This window comes from Natator depressus, chromosome 9, assembly GCF_965152275.1.
Source record: "Natator depressus isolate rNatDep1 chromosome 9, rNatDep2.hap1, whole genome shotgun sequence".
Classification (NCBI taxonomy): domain Eukaryota; kingdom Metazoa; phylum Chordata; order Testudines; family Cheloniidae; genus Natator; species Natator depressus.
The window spans coordinates 21,989,160-22,010,003 of NC_134242.1; the positions used below are offsets into that span (position 1 = coordinate 21,989,160).

Here is a 20,844-nt window from a genome sequence, read left to right on the forward strand (position 1 = left end):
TTCTGAGCTTTGCAGCAGCTATCCCTCCCAATTCTCTCTCAGAACATAATGCAAACACAATTAGATTGCTGTTATTTTGTGTGGGTCAGAGCAAAGGGAGGGAAGAGGCTGCAGTTGGGAGGAGCTAAAATGAAGAGAAAAAAGGTTATTTAAATTTCTATTTTAACCTTTGAGTTTATTTGCCATAAATAACGTTGGCCTCCAGCCTTGCAGTCTATCCAGCCCAGGAAAAAATTATTACCTTGTAAACAGGAAGCCCTCTCTAGTTATCCTTACAATAACAAACATCTTGTTTTGCTTTATTGCTTAATCACTTCAACTTGGTCAAAACAAATTGCAAGACATTGTCTGGGTTTAATTAAGTACTCACAGGATTAGTCACACCTGTGCAAATATATGTACCTAGGCCAAACAAATGCAACAGTCATAAGCAGCCTTCTTCCTTCCTTCAGCTCAGTGCCAGTAACTCCTAGAGGAAAACACTAGGTCTAACATTGTTGTGGTTAGCTATTTTTTGCCATCTTTCCACAAGACCCTGATGTACAGCCATGTGGGTGATCTTTCGATTTATTTTAAGTAAACCTTTGAGTGCTGTTCATAGGCGTAAAAGGGCAAATATTCGGCATTGTGCCTGGGGAATTAGCTACATAGTTCCCATTAACCAAAAATAAACTAGTTTAAATTAACACAATTTGTACCTAAATTGCAACAGTTCACATTGTAAATGTATCCTTTTTTATAGTGAGCAAAAGAACGTAGGATTGACACAGGTCTGCAGCACTGCTAACTTTCAGTTGCAATATATCAGCCACCCATCCAATTGTATTTTATTACTTTAGTAACATCTGGATGAGCTGGCATATAACCATAAGGATCCTGAATCAAGGCATGTCAATAAAAGGCATAGACATTTATCAGCCTTTTGCCTGACATTCTAACTGCTGATAGAACAAAATATTGAAACCATAATGAACTGTGCACAAAAATTCCCTTCAGAGAGCAGAATCACTCTATTTTACCTTCTATCTTGAAATCTATGCAATAGCCATCTGAGCAATTAGGAGAAAGAAGTGCAGACCAGGTCTTAGAATATATAGCTTCAAATATACATCATTGCACAGTTACACTATTCTGTAAGGGGAAATGCAAAAACCTTTAAATACCTTTAAAAATCTGGTCCTTTGTTTTCAACTTTTTGTGAAATGTCTCAAGACCATGAATCTTCTGTGCCTGCTGTACCACCCTGACATTGTTTTCAATGCACAGCCATGCACAAGGGTGCAGGGAGCATTTCCATGTTTGCTTTGCCACCAGTCACATGGGTGAAGCAAAATAGGAATCTGTCCCCATGATCATCTCCTCTGCAGTCATTTATTGCAGTTTTGCTTACACTTTCCCCTGTGCCTAACTGAGGTCAGTACTCTAATCCATCTCTGTCAATTTCTGATTTGCCTTGGACGTCACATGTGCATCATGCAAAATACTTTTTTTGATGTAAAATTTCTGCTTCTGTATGTAGTGGCCCTGATCCTGGTCCCACTGAATTTGGTGGATAAATTCCCTTTGGTTTAGTTTTGGGCCCAGGATTAGGAAATGGAAGTAATAGATTTTTATTGTAATCTACAATATTATTAGTATTATTATAATATGTATTTGTATTACAATAGCACCCATTGTGCTAGGTGCTGTACAAAAATATGACAGCTATGACTACACTTTATAGTTACCAATAAAGCCAATATTGCTTTAATATAATAATACATTTTATTATATTATCTGTACTGCTCACTACCTTATTAGGTTGTTGCTAAATTCCCCGTCCATCTTACTGTTGCTGGCTTTTCTGCAGCTCATATAGATCTCATCTATACAGCAAAATTTTTACTTGCTAATTAGTCTCAGCGAGCATAATGTCTGTTGCTACACATATTCCAAAGACAAGCATTAGGGCACTTTTTTTTTTAAGCCCTGCTGTTAGCAAGTTTAAATACATTGTACTTAGCCCTTGTTAGCTCCATAACTGTCAGTGGTCCTGATGTCTCTAAAGGCTTGTCTATACCAGTGGTTCTCAACTAGGGGTATGCATACCCCTAGGGGTACTCAGAGGTCTTCCGGGGGTACATCAACTCATCTAGATATTTGCCTAGTTTTACAACAGGCTACATAAAAAGCACTAGCAAAGTCAATACAAACTAAAATTTCATACAGACAATGACTTGTTTATACTCTTCTCCATACCATATACTGAAATATAAGTACAATACTTATATTCAAATTTATTTATTTTATAATTATATGATAAAAATGAGAAACGAAGAAATATTTCAGTAATAGTGTGCTGTGACACTTTTGTATTTTTATGTCTGATTTTGTAAACAAGTAGTTTTTAAGTGAGGTGAAACTTTGGGGTACCCAAGACAAATCAGACTCCTAAAAGGGGTACCGTAGTCTGGAAAGGTTGAGAGCCACTGGTCTATACTACTTAAGTTGTGTTTTTGTTTTGGTTTTTTGATTGTTTGTTTTTGCAGTAATGTAGCTAGGTTTTAAAACTAAGGCAAACTGCATGTGTGTAAGTCACTTCTTACACCACTGGTGTGTGTTTACAACTTTGCAGTGTTTTACACGGGTGCCGCTGCACTGGAGAAGCTAAAATAGGCAGCAGGTTTAAAACAAACAAAAGGAAGTATTTCTTCACAAAACCCACAGTGAACCTGTGGAACTCTTTGCCAGAGGTTATTGTGATGGCCAAGACTATAACAGGGTTCAAAAAAGTTAATGGAGGATAGATCTATTAGCCAGGATGGGCAGGTCTGGTGTCCATAGCCTCTGTTTGCCAGAAGCTGGGAATGGACGACATGGGATGGATCACTTGATGATTACCTGCTCTGTTCATTCCATCTGGGGCTCCTGGCATTGGCCACTGTTGGAAGACAGGATACTGAGCTAGATGTACTTTTGGTCTGACCCATTATGACCATTCTCGTGTTTTTATGTTAAAATAAAAATAGGCGTGTATCGACAAGCCCTTCAAGCACTGTTGTGAGTCCTGCTGCCTGTCATCCAGGAGAGTATGCTCCCGCATTGACTACTGTGGTGCCAGATCCTGCATGGGGGATGGACAGCAGTTCTCACCTCCTGTGTGAGTGGGCAGCGAGTGAGTGGGCACAGCCATGGCTTTGCTCTCCTTCTCCAACACACTAGGTAGCACACTGGAACCCATTTGGAGGGGGAGACAAGGTCCACAGCAAAAGGTGCAGCCTACTTCTACCCTGGAGCAAAGGGCTACAGGCTGTCCCTTGCTCCGGGTGGATCGTCAGGTTATGAACCAGCCCGCAGTGTGAGTTGCCATTTCACAGATTATTTCCTAGGATGAAATCAAATCAATTTGTGACAAATTGCTACTCGGCCTTTAAATACCAAAAACTCTATGGCCTTTCTGAGCTATATGAGGTAAGCTTTATTACTTACTTAAAAGTATATCTATATTGTATGTACATATATTTCTCTAAAATAAATTATAGTTCACCGTAATCCAATTAAGAAAAATATTTCAATAAGTACCAGTAATAGAATTTACCATTGAAACATCTCTGGTCTCCAGCTGTTCCAGAAATCTGAAATGCAGATTGGTGCTTTCCATGTCTTCAATTATTGACCTGATCCTGTAAAACTTTGCTCATATAAGTAGTCTAGACTCAGTAAGGCTACTCTCACAAGTAAGGATGTCTCCCATGAAGAAAGTTTTGCAGCACTGGGCCTTCTATTGTCAGAATGTTAAGATGGTGGCAGTTTAATCATTTGAATTTCAATTACAATGGATAGCATTTTAAAATATGTGGAATATTGCTAAAAGCTATGGGATACCAGACAAGCTGATCAACATCATAAGGAATGTATATGATGGAAGTAAATGCACAGTAAGATAGGATATAGGCCTTGGTGAATGGTTTGGTATTTTGACTGGAGATGGACAAGGGTGTTCATCACCAATCCTCTTTGCATTAGCAATAGACTGGGTGATTAAGTGAGCAATGAAGCAGAGATGAGTTATACAACTTGACTTTTCTGACAACATTGCTTTACTAAGTATGACATGGAATGGAATGATTGCCCTTACATCAGAGGAAATTGCAAAAATGGGATTGAAAGAGGATGCAGAGAGAACTAAAATGATGAAGGTAGGAGTACAACAGATATGAAGGTGTATGTGGATGGAAAAGAAATCAAGCAGGTAGAAATGGTCTGCTATTAGGGGAGTGTGGTGACATCTGAAGATGGCTGTAATAAAGATGTTCATATGAGGACTAGGAAAAGCGAACACCGCTTTTGGAAGGATAAATGACATATGGTCAGTCAAAGGTGTCAACACCAAACTAAAGGTAAGGTTATACCGTGTGATTGTACTGAGCATGCTACTGTACAGAGCAAAGACTTGGCCGATGACAGTGGCTAACAAAAAAATGAATTGGAGGCTGCCCATCACAGATGGCTGAGGAAGATATTACACACTTCTTGGAAAGACAAAATAAATGCCAGAGTAAGAGAGCTGTCAGAGCAGGACATGTTAGAAAATATCAAAGAAAGAAGGTTTAGGTGGTTGGGACATGTATATTGTATTTACAGTGGAAGATGTGGTAAGCAAGTATTGAACTGGGTACCTAAGGGAAGAAAGAGAAAGTGAGGAAGGCCAAAGAAGAACTGGCAGAGAGTGACAGAGGATATTGAATGTGCTGGCTTCACATGAGAAGAAATACTACAACTAGCGAGGAACTGGATTGCCCAATGTGTCAGTGACATGGGAGGAACCAAGGTAAGGTGATTTTAATACACTTTTGACAACTATATGAAGTTATTTTAATCTTTAAAAAATAAACTAGTTTAATTTGATGGAAGACAAGTAACCAGTCTTTTATTGGACCAACTTCTGTTGTTGAGAGAGACAAGCTTTCGAGAAGAGCTCTTTGTAAGCTCAAAAGCTTGTCTCTCTCAACAATAGAAGTTGGTCCAATACAAGATATTACCTCCCCCACCTTGTCTCTCTAATATCCTGGGACTGACATAGCTACAACACTGCAACAAGTAAGCAGTCTGGCAGTGACGCTCTCGGAGGACATAGTGGATGGCCATGAGTGGGCGATGCTGAAGCGGATCCTGCACATTGACTCCAAATGTCTGCACTTCACCCCCAAGGACTGGAGCAAGAGGGGCAAGTGGTGAGAGGCAGGGCCTATCTGCCACCCACTCCCCCATGGCCCTGGCATGGGGCCTCACAGCCATCCAGCTAACGTGCAGCTCCTGGGAGCTTATCCCAGGGCTGGGACAGACTGGGCAACAGCATCTCCAAGGGTGATCATGTGCTCTGCCACAGGACTAGGCTGGGGCTGCATTTCCGGCCAGGGCTCGACCACCATGGGAAGGGGCAGAGGCCCCTATGCTGCTCTCCTTGACTCAGTGCCAGAGTGAGGGCCCCATTTGCACGTAGGACTTGCATCTTGCCAGGCCATCCTGTACAGTGTGGGCTGTGACCGAGGAGCCCAATGGCTGGGAATGGGTGGTCCTGGGACCTGGCAGCTGGCCGGTATCTGTGTTTCTCTGACACTCGATCTGAGTTTTTGATAAAGATATTGGAACTAAAAAAAACAAAACAAACAAACAAAAAACAAAAAAACCACTGCAACAAGTAACCAGTCTGGCAGTGGAAGATGTGATGGTTCCCAAAGAGAAATCTTTGTGGTTTTTAAAATTTGCTTTTCATTTGAATTTTGGTGCTTCATAAATTGAGACTTGAACTATTGAAATTCTATTGAAATTCTTTGAAAAAGGGGCAATTAAACTTTTTTCAAAACTCTTAATTCAGTGCTGTTGAAAGATGCAATATTCACCTTCAGTTACACAAATGAATGGATTCTGTAGGAGGTATGATTAATGCTCTACTCAGTCAGGAGACATTACACCTAGACAAACCTTGGCTTGCATTTATATATGTGGAAGATTTCTGGAATCTAGGAAAACAAAAATCACAAACTCATCATCCACTAATAAACATTTCTTCTGCCAGAAAAACCTCAGGAATTTGAAACCGTCTTCTGTAAGGGGAAAATTTTAAAAGCCAACTGTTAACTTTTTCTTTCCCATGAAGTCCACATGACATGTAAGTTTTCTATAGTCTTTCAGATAAGAACGGCCAGACTAAAGGTCCTTCTGGCCCAGTATCTTGTCTTCCGACAGTGGCCAATGCCAGGTGCCCCAGAGGGAATGAATAGAACAGGTAATCACAAAGTGACCCATCCTCTGTCACCCCATTCCCAGCTTCTGGCACACATGGTCTTCAGGATCCTTTACAGTGAGCTCAAATATTCTCCCAAGTAATCAAGAGATTGATTTATAAAAACTGAAGTACACAAAGCTTTAAAACACTGTTTGCTTAACATTGTAATGTTTGCATTAGCACCCAGAACATTGGTCCTGGGAAAGTGGAAAGTTCAGAGAGGAGCTTCAATGAACACAATACTAGTCAGTTGTTGTTATTATGAGCTGGGTGAAGCCTTGTTATTGGTGAGTTAAAACCTCACTGAGATGGTGTGTGAACACACCCATCAATTAATCAGAAGCCCCCCAACCTAAGACCAAAGGGGTTGTGAACTCACCCAGGAGTTTGGAGTGAGTGGGCAACAGGCTTTTGCAGAGTATTGTTTGTGTGCATGCACATGGTACCTGTGTGGGAGGAGAGAACTGAGAGGCAAAAAGCAAGAAACCCAGGCACAGAGTGACCCTGGAAAAAAGCTAGAGATCGAGCTTTTAGGTCTGTCGGCTAAAGAGGTGGGGAGCTTTATGCTAAGAAACTGCTCCTTTTGTTCTGGGTTCCTCCTGCGTTTGGAGAAGCAGGACTTTACAAGGAATGTACAAACAAACAAGACTGTGTGAAAAATACCTATCACTAATTTCTACTCCCAACTGGAACATCTCCAAGGCCCTAAACTTTGACTAGCTGCTCGTGTTGAGTGTAGACATTTTTTTTGTCTGCTATAACAAATGAAGAGACTTGAAATATCACCTGACTAATGGCTAGATGGACTCTAATCATGCCAGGCTTCCATGTGCTCTTCCTTTGCTATTGCATAATGAATCTTCACATACTGAAGTATCTTAATGAGAAGTCCTGTAGTGTCTAAATCTCATGACAGGTCAGACAAGAGACTCCTGGAATCTATATGTATAAATGTTTTCAGGATGACATCCTTCTCTTTGAATCCAAGATGAGGCTGTTAAATGTTTTTGCAGACCAGCAGGGAGTGTCTGTTAAATGTGTAGTAATAACAAGTTGTGTAATACCCTGAAATTCTTAAGTGCCTGTATCAGAAAAAACAGCAACATATAACAACTGTACTAACCTCGTTCTCTCTCACTCACTAGAAGAGGATGGATGTTTCTTATGGTTCCTTTATATATGAGAATATCAAAAGTTTGCAGAAATAAAGTATGTAAATTAATAGGAAGTGTAGGAAGTACATTGTTCATCGTAAGTCTCTGGTCTGAGAGGAAGGATGTGGGAGTGGTGAGGGTGCTAGCCTGAGACTCAGGTGGCCTAGGTTCAATTAACTCTTTCACCACTGCATGCCTGGGTGACCTTGGGCATGTTACCTAGTCTCTGTGTCTCAGTTCCCCATCTCTAAAATGGGGATAATAGCACTGCCTTACTTCACATAGGCGTTGGGAGGATAAATATGTTAACAATTGTGAGGTACCCCAATACTGTGGTGATGGGAGCAGTGTAAGTACCTGAGGTCTATAAATTCTCATTTAAGGAAGTGGTCAGTTTGGCACATCTGTTCTGATGGAGTAGACTTTAAAGTAAGTGGCAAATGAGAGGGCAATATTCAAGGCCAAATTTAGCATGTATGAAGGTGCTAGGCTACCCAAAGTTCTTTACCTAGCCACAAACCATGTACCGCATCAGCAGTGTCAGCTCCTCCCCCCCCCCCCCTCCAGTGCCCTGCTAATGAGCCTTTACCCTGCTAGAGGAACTGCCTTGAGGAGTGACAGGGAAGCTCAATGGCCAGGTCCAAATCTTTGGCCTCTGTGGACACTATGAGCATGGGTGCCAGTGATTCTTATGTTGACACCACTCCACAGGAAACGACAATGAGGGCACCAAATAGCCATCAAATGGTAACAACTACATTTACTACTGTGGTGTTCAGTGATCACTCAGTACTTAAGGGGCTTCCAAGAGATCTGCTTTATTTTGACAGGTTTCAGAGTAACAGCCGTGTTAGTCTGTATTCGCAAAAAGAAAAGGAGTACTTGTGGCACCTTAGAGACTAACCAATTTATTTGAGCATAAGCTTTCGTGAGCTACAGCTGATGAAGTGAGCTGTAGCTCACGAAAGCTTATGCTCAAATAAATTGGTTAGTCTCTAAGGTGCCACAACTACTCCTTTTCTTTCTGCTTTATTTTGTGTCCATTTCCAAGTGGCTGTGCATGACTACAACAATAAGAGCTTCAGAGCATGCCATCCAGACTCTGTCTGTACAGTCCCCAATACCGCAACTTCTGGCACTTAAATCAGTGACCTCTGTGGAAAAGGCTAGTTATCCCATTACCAATCCCTTGAACCGGCCAGTGTCCCCTTCTAATTGGTGTACCGTATGTTTGTGTTTTGTTTTAAAAGACCACCTCTGACCAGAGATTAGATTTAAGATCTATACGTACACTTCAAGCATTGGTGTAGATGACAGCCTTGGAAGTGCACAGCCCATGTATTGAAATACTTTCAATGGAAACACAGCAAGGGCCGGGAGGAGGAGACGCACAGAGGTGGAAATAGGCTGTTTATAGTTCAGGGGGAAAGCCTGGTGGGGAGCTGTGTCAAAAATAAACAAGAGAGGGGACATAGAAATGCAGAGAGGATGAAGCTGAATTTCCTTGGTGGTTTAAAATTCAAATCTGGAGCGGGGTGTGTGTGCGTTAGAAAAACAAATACAATTTAGGAACATATTTAATTGGGGGTGGGGTGTCACTCCTTCCCCCCGCCTTTTCTTCTTTGCCTTTTATTTTCAGTTTTCCCACTTTCAGTCAGGTGTCTTGGGCCCCTGCTATCGCTCCTGCTGTTTCCTGGTGCCTGAATTGGCTGATCTTAAGGCTGCACTTCCTGTTTGGCTACAGTTGCTGTTTCTGGCAGGGCAGATTCCGCTCCCCCCCCCCCCCCCCGCCCAGCTTTTTGTCTCCTGTAGTGTATCTACCAGTCCCCTTCTGTTTTTTTTTTTTCTTCCTTGTTTTTCTCTTTGCTGTTTTCAATGTCTTTTCTCTGGTAACTGCTTTCCTCTATTGTGCTTCTCATCTCTTAGCAAATAGCAAGCAAGTAAAGGGGTGAATGGTTAACTTTTATTTAAAACAAACAAGTATAAAACCTTTATTGCACCTGATTTCATTTCTTAATGAAAAGTGACCATTAAACACTTTTTCATGTGCTGGGGAAACAGTACTGAGTACGATAAGATCAATAATTTACATTTCAAATAGCATTTTTATTCTGTATCTGGAGTGACTCAGCATATTTCAGAGCCAACTTGCAGGGAATTAAGCTTTAACTTACTTTTTTTTTATTTAAGAGATTAACTAAAAGAATAAAGTGGCCATATCAAATGCTGAGTAGGATGTGTGCATGTGAGGGAACTTACTGTAATAGAAGAAGGAAATTAATAGAAACCCAAATAAAATATTTTTAAAAAATATTTTTTAATACTATTCTCTATTTTAAAGTAGAATGTTAATTTGTTCAGATAAGAACCAATTAATCTGAAAGATATTTGTTTATAACATTCTTCAGAATGGTTACTTTTAAAACATGAACACTTCAAGCTTTTTAACTTGCAGATGAAAGGGATCCATTAATATTTTTAAGGTATGATTAAACAATCTAACAAGATTAATATAAAATGGAACATTGATTTTAGCCATGATGCTATCAGCCACCACTACAAAATGTTTTTTTTTAAGGAAATAAAAACCCATCCTACTTTAAAAATCTTTTTTTATGTTTCCTCATAAATGAACTTAATTTGTAAATATTTGATAACATATCAATAAAGTGGTGTTTTGCTTTGTTGATGTGGTTCAGCCACTTGGCAAAAATCTAAGCAAATACTATGTGCAGATTTTTTAAAAGTCCTTAAATAGAAAACTATGCCTTGTTCTATGATTGTATGGCTTCCCAATATCCTGATCTCTGACGCAATGCCCTGCACAACAAACCAGTGACCCTGATGCCACTTCGGATGCAACTTAAAGGAATAGTGAATATTGATGCTGTTTGCTATGTGAACTTACAAGACTTACTGAGTAGAAAAATGTGTGGAAGCCACTTGTAACTTCTGAAAAAAGAAAAAAGAAAAGGAGTACTTGTGGCACCTTAGAGACTAACCAGTTTATTTGAGCATGAGCTTTCGTGAGCTACAGCTCACTTCATCGGATGCATAGCATATCGTGGAAACTGCAGAAGACATTATATACACACAGAGACCATGAAACAAAACTTCCTAAGCTGTTAGCAGCAGGACAGTGGGGTGGGAGGAAGTTTTGTTTCATGGTCTCTGTGTGTATATAATGTCTTCTGCAGTTTCCACGATATGCTATGCATCCGATGAAGTGAGCTGTAGCTCACGAAAGCTCATGCTCAAATAAACTGGTTAGTCTCTAAGGTGCCACAAGTACTCCTTTTCTTTTTTCTTTTTACGAATACAGACTAACACGGCTGTTACTCTGAAACTTGTAACTTCTGAGTAGTAATGAATTATCGCCATCTCCTGGACATGGATAGAAATTAAATCATTGCTGTCCTGCTGCATTATTATTTGCTATGGCAGCACCGTGGGGGCCCAACCAAGATCAAAGAGACATTGTGCTAGGTATGGTACAAAAGCACAATGAGAGACAGTCCCTTCCCTGAGGAGCTTATAATCCAAATAGACAAGAGAAGTAAAAGGTGGGAGGGGAAACAATAATTTACCTCTTACTTTACTTTTCCTCTGTTGGTACCTTAGGGTCCCAGCGCTGTAATAAAACCACCTCCACGAGGGGAATAGTTCCCAGCACCGGGAGTGCGGCTCCTAGCACTGTAGCACTATCTACACTGCCATTTTACAATGCTGAAACTTGCATCGCTCAGGGGTGTGTTTTTTTCACACCCCTGAGCAAAGAACGTTTCAGCTCTGTAAGTGGCAGTGTAGACAAGGCCTTAGCTAAAAACAGTGTCTGATCATTCTGAATGCTCTCCTAATCTGTGAATTTTTTTTAAATCAGGGAGGATAAGCAAACTTTAAAAGTTTTTAATTTTGAAAGAGAAAGTAGTTAAGGACATAGAGGTGAACAGTAATTGGGATAAAATACAACATGGTTTTACAAAAGGTAGATCGTGCTAGACCAACCTGATCTCCTTCTTTGAGAAGATAACTTTTTTTTTTTAAGACAAAGGAAATGCAAATCTAATGTATCTGGATTCCAATAAGGCATTTGATACAGTTCCACATGGAAATTATTAGTTAAATTGGAGAAGATGGGAATCAATATGAGAACTGAAAGGTGGATAAGGAACTGGTTAAAGGGGAGTCTACGATAGGTCATATTGAAAGGTGAACTGTCAGGCTGGAGGGAGGTTATGAGTGGAGTTCCTCAGGAATTGGTCTTGGAAACTATTTTATTTGACATTTTTATTACCAACTTTGGCACTAAAAGTACATGTGCTAATAAAATGTGCAGATGACACAAAGTTGGGAGGTATTACTAACATGGAGGAGGACTGGAATATCATACTAGAAGATCTGGATGATTTTGTAAACTGGAGTAATAGAAATGGGTTGAAATTTAATAGTGCAAAGTGCAAGGTCATGTATTTAAGGACTAACAAGAAGAATTTTTGCTATAAGCTGGGGACTTATCAGTTGGAAGCGACAGAGGAGCAGAAAGGCCTATGTGTATTGGTTGATCACAGAATGACTGAGCCATCAATATGATGCGACTGAAAAAGGCTAATGCAATCCTAGGAAGCATCAGGTGAGGTATTTTGAGTAGAGATAGGGAAATGTTAGTATCATTATACAAGGCATTGGTGACACTTCATCTGGAATACTGGGAGACCAGAACTGCACACATCTTTAAGAAAAATGAATTCAAACTGGAACAGGTACAGAGAAGGGCTACTGGGATGATCTAAGGAATGGGAAACCTACCTTATGAGAGGAGATTCAAAGAGCTTGGCTTGCTTAGCCTAACCAAAAGAAGGCTGAGAGGAGATAAGTTCTCTCTATAAATACATCAGAGGAATAAATACCAGTGAGGGAGAGGAGTTATTTACGTTAAGTGTCAACGTGGACACAAGAACAAATGGATATAAACTCGCCATCAACAAGTTTAGGCTCAAAACTAGGCAAAGGTTTCTATCCACCAGAGGAGTAAAGTTCTGGAACAGCCTTCCAAGGGGAGCAGTGGGTGCAAAAAACCTAACTGGCTTCAAGACTGAGCTTGATAAGTTTATGAGGGGGTGATAAGATGGGACGGCCTACAGTGGCATGTGGCCCATTAGCAAAAATCCCCAACATTCGGAGACAGGACACTAGATAGAGAGGTCTTTGAGTTACTAGAGAGAATTCTTTCCCAGGTTATCTACCTGGTGGGTCTTGCCCACAGGCCTAGGTTCTAACTGATCGCCATATTTGGGTGTCAGTAAGGAATTTCCCCCAGGTCAGATTGGCAGAGACCCTGGGTTGTTTTTTTTGCCTTCCTCTGCAGCATGGGGAATTGGTCACTTTCAGGTTTAAACTGGTGTACATGGTGAAGAACGTGAAGTCTTTAAACCATTTATTTGAGGATTTCTGTAACTCAGCCAGAGATTAAGTGTTTATAACAGGAGTGTGTGTGTGAGGTTCTGTGGCCTGAAATGTGCAGGAGGTCAGACTAGACAATCATGATGGTCCCTTCTGGCCTTAAAGTCTATGAGTTTGGTTCCCTGTGGAAGTACAGTAGACATTGCCTCTCTGGTATTCTGGTGTTTTTCACTTCTTATTAACAGAGTTTAAGGTCAGAATGGAACCTTATGATAGTCTAGTCTGACCACCTTCATAACACAGGCCATTTACCCAGTAGTTCCTGCATCCAGCCCATACCTTCTAGTTGAGTGAAATAATATTTTTTAGAAAGTCATCCAGTCTTGATTTAAAGATTCCATTTGATGAAGAATCCACCACATCCTTAGGTAAGCTGTTGAAATGAATAATTACCCTCACTGTTAAAAATGTTCACTTTAATTCCAGACTAAATTTTTCTAGCCTCAACTTCCAGTTGCCATTGGCTCTTGTGATGTTTGTCTGCAAAATAAAAGGGGCTACTGCTTTCAAAAATCTACCTCCAACATCCTGCACTTCACACAGCCACAGAAAAGGCAGAATTCATAAGAATTTGATCTTTATGTGGTGATTGTTGTTTTTACACTTCCCACAGGAATCTGTTCTTGGCTCACTGCTATTCAATATCTTTATAAATTATTTGAAAAAGTATATTATCATTGCTGGTAAAGTTTGAGGATATTGAATAGCAGTAGGCCAAGTACAAATTTATGTGGGACCCCACTAGAATTCCCCTATTTGATGACTTCCGACTAACAATTACTTTTTGAGATCTATAAGTTAGCCAGTTTTTAATAAATTTAATATGTGCTGTATTGATGTGTATAGAGCAGTTTCAGCTTGTCTTGATTTTCACTGAAACAATGACTTTCCCCATTTGTGTCTTAGTAAACACATTAATATCCAAATTTAGGTTTGTTAAAACAAGGTTTTATAAAAGCAAAAATAAATAGAAAGATTCAGAGCATTTTTCAAAGATTCAAGCAATTTTTTTAAAAACCAGCTTTAAGAATGGAGACCATCTGGAGGTGCCTGTTCCTACTTCCACTGAAGTCATTGGGAGTGAGCATCAGATATTTAGCACTCAAACCACTTATTTAGGTGTCTAAATGTGGATGCAGGTGCCTAACTTTAAGTATGCCAGTTTGAAAACACTGGCCATATAACCCATAAATAAGTATCTCCACTCACCTACAAATAAGTATCTCCACTCTTCGCAGACAGCCATTTTGTCTTTTTTAACCTCTTTTTACGAAGCCCAATCCTAGGAGGAGCTGAGTGCCTCAATTTCCATTAAAGCCAATAGCAAAACTCCCATTGATTTCAGGGGGAGAAACATCAGGATTCTGTGGTCTTTCTATTTTTTTTCTCCTGCACTCCTCTTTTCACTCTTTCTTGCTTGATACTCTCTTCCTTTCTCCTCATTAGGTACCCACTTAAGGAAGCCTATAAACTGAAATAATGAACCCAGGAGGTCAGTACTATGGTATGTAATCACTTTGCTTATTATACTAATAAAAGGTAGATTTTGTTCATGAACATAAAATTTTGTTATTACAATATGCTCAAAGAATATTTTGCTTGTATCTTTGCTCATTTTTAGTTCCTAAAACAATAGTCTTGAGACTGGAGGGGGGAGGAATTAATATAGTTTTCTGTTTGGATTTTATCATTCTCTTGAAGTGCTAGAAACCCAAATATTACAGCATTGTGCTAGGGCTTTAGAATCAAAAAGTGAAATTGAGTAGTCTATTATAGTTTTTAATACTGAGATAAATGAATTTTATAGCTAGAAAATTTCAATACTTGTGGAAAAACAAATTTGATTTTTTTTAATTCTTACAAAATGTTTATACCTCCTTAGATTAATAATATGGGAAGGAAATTTTTTTCTTAAATATGATTTTTAAAATGACAATGACCCTGTAGTTTGCACCTAGCAGCACAAGGGTAGCCATAGTGCAAGTTCAGAGCCAAATGCAACAGTGTTTAATACTGACTGACTGACTGACTTAGATGGCTGAGTTAGAACGCTTCCTTAGCTCTCATCCCCTAACACCCCTACTCTACTTGCGCTACTTTGATATCTTCATCATCTGGACCCATGGAAAAGAAAACCTTTGAGGAATTCCACCATGATTTCAACAATTTCCATCCCACTATCAACCTCAGCCTAGACCAATCCACACAAGCGGGCCATTTCTTGGACACTACTGTGCTAATAAGCAATGGTCACATAAACACCACCCTATACTGGAAACCTACTGACCACTATGCTTACCTACATGCCTCCAGCTTCCATCCAGGACACACCACACAATCCATTGTCTATAGCCAAGCTCTAAGATACAACCGCATTTGTTCCAATCCCTCAGACAGAGACATACACCTACAAGATCTCTATCAAGCATTCTTAAAACTACAATACCCACCTGCTGAAGTGAAGAAACAGATTGACAGAGCCAGAAGAGTACCCAGAAGTCACCTACTACAGGATAGGCTCAACAAAGAAAATAACAGAACGCCACTAGCTGTCACCTTCAGCCCCCAACTGAAACCTCTTCAGCGCATCATCAAAGATTTACAACCTATCCTGAAGGACGATCCCTCACTCTCACAGATCTTGGGAGACAGACCAGTCCTCACTTACAGACAGCCCCCTAACCTGAAGCAAATACTCTCTAGCAACCACACAACAAAAACACTAACCCAGGAACCTATCCTTGCAACAAAGCCCGATGCCAACTCTGTCCACATATTTATTCAAGTGACACCATCATAGGACCTAATCACATTAGCCACGCCATCAGGGGCTTGTTCACCAGCACATCTACCAATGTGATATATGCCATCATGTGCCAGCAATGCCCCTCTGCCATGTAGATTGGCCAAACCAGACAGTCTCTATGCAAAAGAATAAATGGACACAAATCTGACATCAGGAATCATAACATTCAAAAACTGGTAGGAGAATACTTCAACCTCTCTGGTCATTAAGTAAAAGATTGAAGGGTGGCAATTTTGCAACAGAAAAGCTTCAAAAACAGATGCCAATGAGAAACTGCTAAGCCTGAATTAATATGCAAACTAGTTACCATTAACTTGGGTTTGAATAGAGACGGGAGTGGCTGGGTCATTACACATATTAAATCTATTTCCCTATGTTAAGTATCCTCACACTTTCTTGTCAACTGTCTAAATGGGCCATTTTGATTATCACTACAAAAGTTTTTTTTCTCGTGCTGATAATAGCTCATCTTAATTAATTAGCCTCTTACAGTTTGTATGGCAACTTCCACCTTCTCTGTATGTGTGTGTGTATATATATATATATATATATATATATATCTTCTTACTATATGTTCCATTCTATGCATCCGATGAAGTGGGCTGTAGCCTACGAAAGCTTATGCTCTAATAAATTTGTTAGTCTCTAAGATGCCACAAGTACTCCTGTTCTTTTTTTTTAGTGTTTAATACTGATATAGATTTCATGGAAACTATGTGTATGAACATGAAATGTCGCATCTTCTTCCAAGAGGAAAGCCATTTGTATCAGAATGGAACATTGCGTGCTGGGGTATTTTGGTACCAATTCTGTAAATGGTTAAACACCTTTGGCTGTAGTGGGACTGCTCACTTGCTTAAAATGAAGCACACACAAGTGTTTGCAGGATCAGCGACGCTATCTCATGGGCCACTTCTTTTTTAAGCAGAGGATGGCTGTAATGTGCGTCACTTCATGAAAATAAAGGCTCTGATCGTGTATGGAGCTGAGAGTCTTCAAAACTCATTGAAAAGAGTTGAGGGAGCCCTGCACTTCTCAGGATAAGATGTTAAATACAGCCCTTAGGTTCCTGACAAATTGACAATATTCCCCCCCACATTGGGCTAAATCTGGGCACCACAGATTTAGGAAAGCCATAAAATGTAGATTACTAATAAAATATTCTCCAAAGATACCTTAGGAGTTTTTAGGATATATTGAATCAATACGTAGTCACAGATTGTGTGTATGAAGGATCCTCTGTACTATACAGCCTTGTGAAATTTTTGATGACCCATTAATACTGTGTGCCTTATATGCAGTAGTGGTTTTTCTAAGTTTTATACTGACCACGTTTTTTTTTTTTTTTTTTAATTCTCACATCATAGGATAGCATCCTGCAAAAATTTAATTTAAAAGAACGATTTTATTTAAAAGCAGAGGAGTGCTTCTAAAGCCAGAAATCGTCACATTGTTTTTTCCTCTTGTAATTTCAAAATAGCTAAAATGATTAAAGTAAAATATGTTTAAAATTAATAAATAAAATAAAAAAATTGCTACTGGGTTGAGACAAACATTTTTTATTTTTTAGTCTAGGTCAAATTTGTGCATCAGAGCTACGAAACTGTTAGCCAAAGGCTGCAAAATGGAGATGCTGACAGACTTACTATAGCCTTACAAGTGAGGGTGTGTGTGTGTGTGTGTGTGTGTGTGTGTGTGTGTGTGTGTGTATTCTAACACCATATGCCTTAAAAGAAACATTCTTAGTAGAACAGTCCTATTTCTCAATTCATTCTGATTCTGAGGTGTTCAGTGTAGCAAACTCCACTCTGATTAATACACTGAGATGACTTTTTGAAGCCATCCGGGCTGAATTTCACTAGATTTAAGAATGGAAACGATTCTTTGGAACTACAGCACAAAGAGCTAAGTTATTTCACAATACTGAGCCGTATGCAGTGCTGACTGATGAAAACATGTTTAAAACTAGCCTCCAAGGGCCAGATTTCTGAAGGTATTTAGGTGCTACAGATGCATATAGCTGCCTAGTGGGACTGAACCAATGAGCACATAATCCTGCATAGATCCCCGATGTGGAGAATGCCGAGTGGTTATACCAGATGTTCTTCATGCAGAGTGCTTTGCAGCAACCACCCCATGGCATGATTGGGCCATAATACAAGTGAAACTTGTCACAGGGAGACTACCCCCGCCTTCCCCCCCCCCTTTCTTATTGCCAGGTCTCTAGTTTTCAGACATTGCTCCCTGTTTATTCAGCATCTTTTATTGCACATTGGCTTTCCAGTGCACATCTCTCTATATAAACAAGTCTGCTCAGCTTTGCTCTGTTTGACCTTCTCACTGCCTGCAGAGCTTCCCTCACTAATGCACTCAGCATTTTTTGCTGTTCTTTGATATTCTCAAAGGGAGAGTAGATTAGAGCTTTCCTGAAAATTTGCATTGCTCTGCAAAAAGGAACAAGAAACATTAGAAGAGAGGAGAAAAAAGACAAAAGGATCAAAGCAAAGTTGGGATGAAAGGGAAGGAGAAATAGAAAGAAAGTGAGGCTAGTGGACAGGAAATAACAGGGGGAAGATGATATTATATAGATTTAAGGATCATTTTCTCCTATCACTTCCATCTAGGGAAGCAAAATTTTGAGCATGAGGCTGCATCATTATATGCAAGAAAGAATGAAAAAATGGGATTTTAAGCTAAGTTTGTGGTTTGCTATACAGGTTGTAATTCTAATTAAACTCTAAAAGCCAGCCACGGTCTCAAACCCTGTAAAGTGACAGTCAGGAAAATCAGTACTGTGAGTTTTTGGTAATTAAATGCCATGGTCATGAGCTCACTATAAGTGAGTATATATTGGTGCCCTTCTGTCAAGTACTAACAGATGTCGGGGTCTTCTAGGTCTGTTTCCCACTGGAATAGAAATCAGTGATATGGACTGGGTTTATATTCTTAATGTAACTTGTTCTATTTACACATCAACCAGTCCTGGGACAGAGGTGGTCACAAATGGTATGCAAGCAATTTTCTCTTTCAGCAATATCAGCCCAAATACCAGCAAGTTGGTTCCCAAGTTGCAACTCTGCCTCAAGAATTAATTTAAATTAATGAGATTAACAAAAGAGCTAACTCCCTTACTGCTTGCCACAATTGTCCTAAAGAAACAGGAACCGTAAACTGGCACACACTCTGACCACATCTTTCCAGGGGAAAGAACTCCAGTTATTAGGAAGAGACAGGTAACGGTTATGGGGGATTCCATCTAGATAGACTTATGTGTAGTGCTGGGGAGGAGCCGGTGTCGTGGTACATGTAGGTACCAGTGACATAGGGAAGGATAGGAGAGAGGTCCTGGAGGCCAAATTTAGGCTGCTAGGTAAGAGATTGAAGTTAAGGACTTCCATGGTAGCGTTCTCTGAAATGCTGCCAGTTCCAAGTACATGGACACAGGGCCGTCCCGAGCTATTTTGGTGCCCTATGCAGCCCCCCCGTGGGGAGGCTGTGTGGGGCCCCAGGCCTCCATGGGGGAGAGTGGGGGGGGCTATGTGGGGCCCCGCCTCAGGCCTCCACAGGATGGGGAGGGGTTGGCCCCAGGCCTCCATGGGAGATGGGGGCTAGCCACTTCCTGCTGGAAGTGAAGTGACCCAGCCTCAGCCTGCTCTGCTCTGCTCCCCTGGCTCTCAGCTGCGCCGCCAGTGAGTGCTGTGGGGCAGTTCCCCCCGCACCCCACGCCTGGGAGCCAGGGGAGTGGAGCAGGCTGGGGCCAGGTTACTCCACTTCCCACAGGAAGTGGCCAGCCCCCATCCCCCACGGAGGCCTGGGACCCCACACAGCACCGCCACAGAGGCCTGGGGCCAGCTCTCCCCGCTCCCGCCTGTGGAGGCCTGGGGCCTCAGGCTACTCTGCTCCCCTTGCTCCCAGGCTTGGGGGGAGGGGGGAACTGCCCCCCCCAGCACTCGACGGCGGCGCGGGTGGGAGCCAGGGGAGCCGAGCAAGCTGGGGCCAGGTCGCTGTACTTACCAGTGAGTGCAGGGTCGGGCCTGGCTGCAATCTTCAGGGAAGTGGGGGCGGGGCTGGGGTGGAGCAGGGCACCAGGTGCCCCAAATTTCCTGGTGCCCTACGCAGCTGAGTGTTTTGCATATGGGTATGGACAGATAGACAGGCAGAACTGCAGGGTCTCAATATATGGATGAGACAATGGTGTAGGGAGGAGGGGTTTAGATTTATTAGGAACTGGGGAAACTTAGGAGAAAGGGGGAGCCCATACACTCAGGTTGGGCTCCACCTAAACGAAAATGGAACCAGATTGTTGGCTATTAAAAGTAAAAAGTTTGTAGAGCAGTTTTTAAACTAAGGGCTGGGAGAAAGCTGACAGGTGCTGAGGAGCACGTGGTTCGGACAGAGACATCCCTTAGGGGAAGATCTATTCATGGAGATTCTCTATGTCCTAGTAAGGAGGAGAGGATGGAAGATGATAAAAATATGAGTAGGATCTGATGAGATACAGTCAAATGAAAAAGAGTCCCATTCAATTTCATCCTGTCATGGCAGACAGCTAAAAAGTGACAAGATTTTAAAGTGCTTATATACAAATGCTTGGAGTCTAAATAAGATGGGTGAACTAGAGTGCCTTGTATTAGATGAGGATATTGATATAATAGGCATCACAGAACCTTGGTGGAATGAGGATAATACCAGGGTACAAAATATATCGGAAGGACTGAACAGGTTGTGCTGGTGGGGCAGTGGCATTATATGTGAAAGAGAGCATAGAATCAAATGAAGCAAAAATCTTAAATGAAGCAAAGTGTACCATAGAATCTCTATGGGTAGTAATTCCATGCTCTAATAATAAGAATATAGCAGTAGGGATATATTACAGACCACCTGACCAGGATGGTAATAGTGACTCTGAAATGCTCAGGGATATTAGAGAGGCTATTAAAATAAAAAACTCAATAATAATGGGGGATTTCAACTATCCCCATATTGACTGGGTACATGTCACCTCAGGACGGGATGCAGAGATAAAATTTCTTGACACCTTCAATGACTGCTTCTTGGAGCAGCGAGTCCTGGAACCCACAAGAGGAGAGGCAATTCTTGATTTAGTCTCAAGTGGAGCACATGATCTGGTCCAAGAGGTGAATATAGCTGAACCG

General features: G+C 40.9%; 1 long non-coding RNA gene across 1 annotated transcript in view; it reads left to right on the forward strand.

Moving 5' to 3' along the window:
• LOC141993396 (uncharacterized) overlaps positions 1-16,006 on the forward strand; it is a 39,656-nt gene extending 23,650 nt beyond the window's left edge. Inside the window, exons 2-3 of the long non-coding RNA XR_012640842.1 lie at positions 14,329-14,386; positions 15,276-16,006. This is a non-coding gene — a long non-coding RNA (uncharacterized LOC141993396). The remainder of the gene's footprint in view (positions 1-14,328; positions 14,387-15,275) is intronic.
• The last annotated feature ends 4,838 nt before the right edge of the window (positions 16,007-20,844 follow it).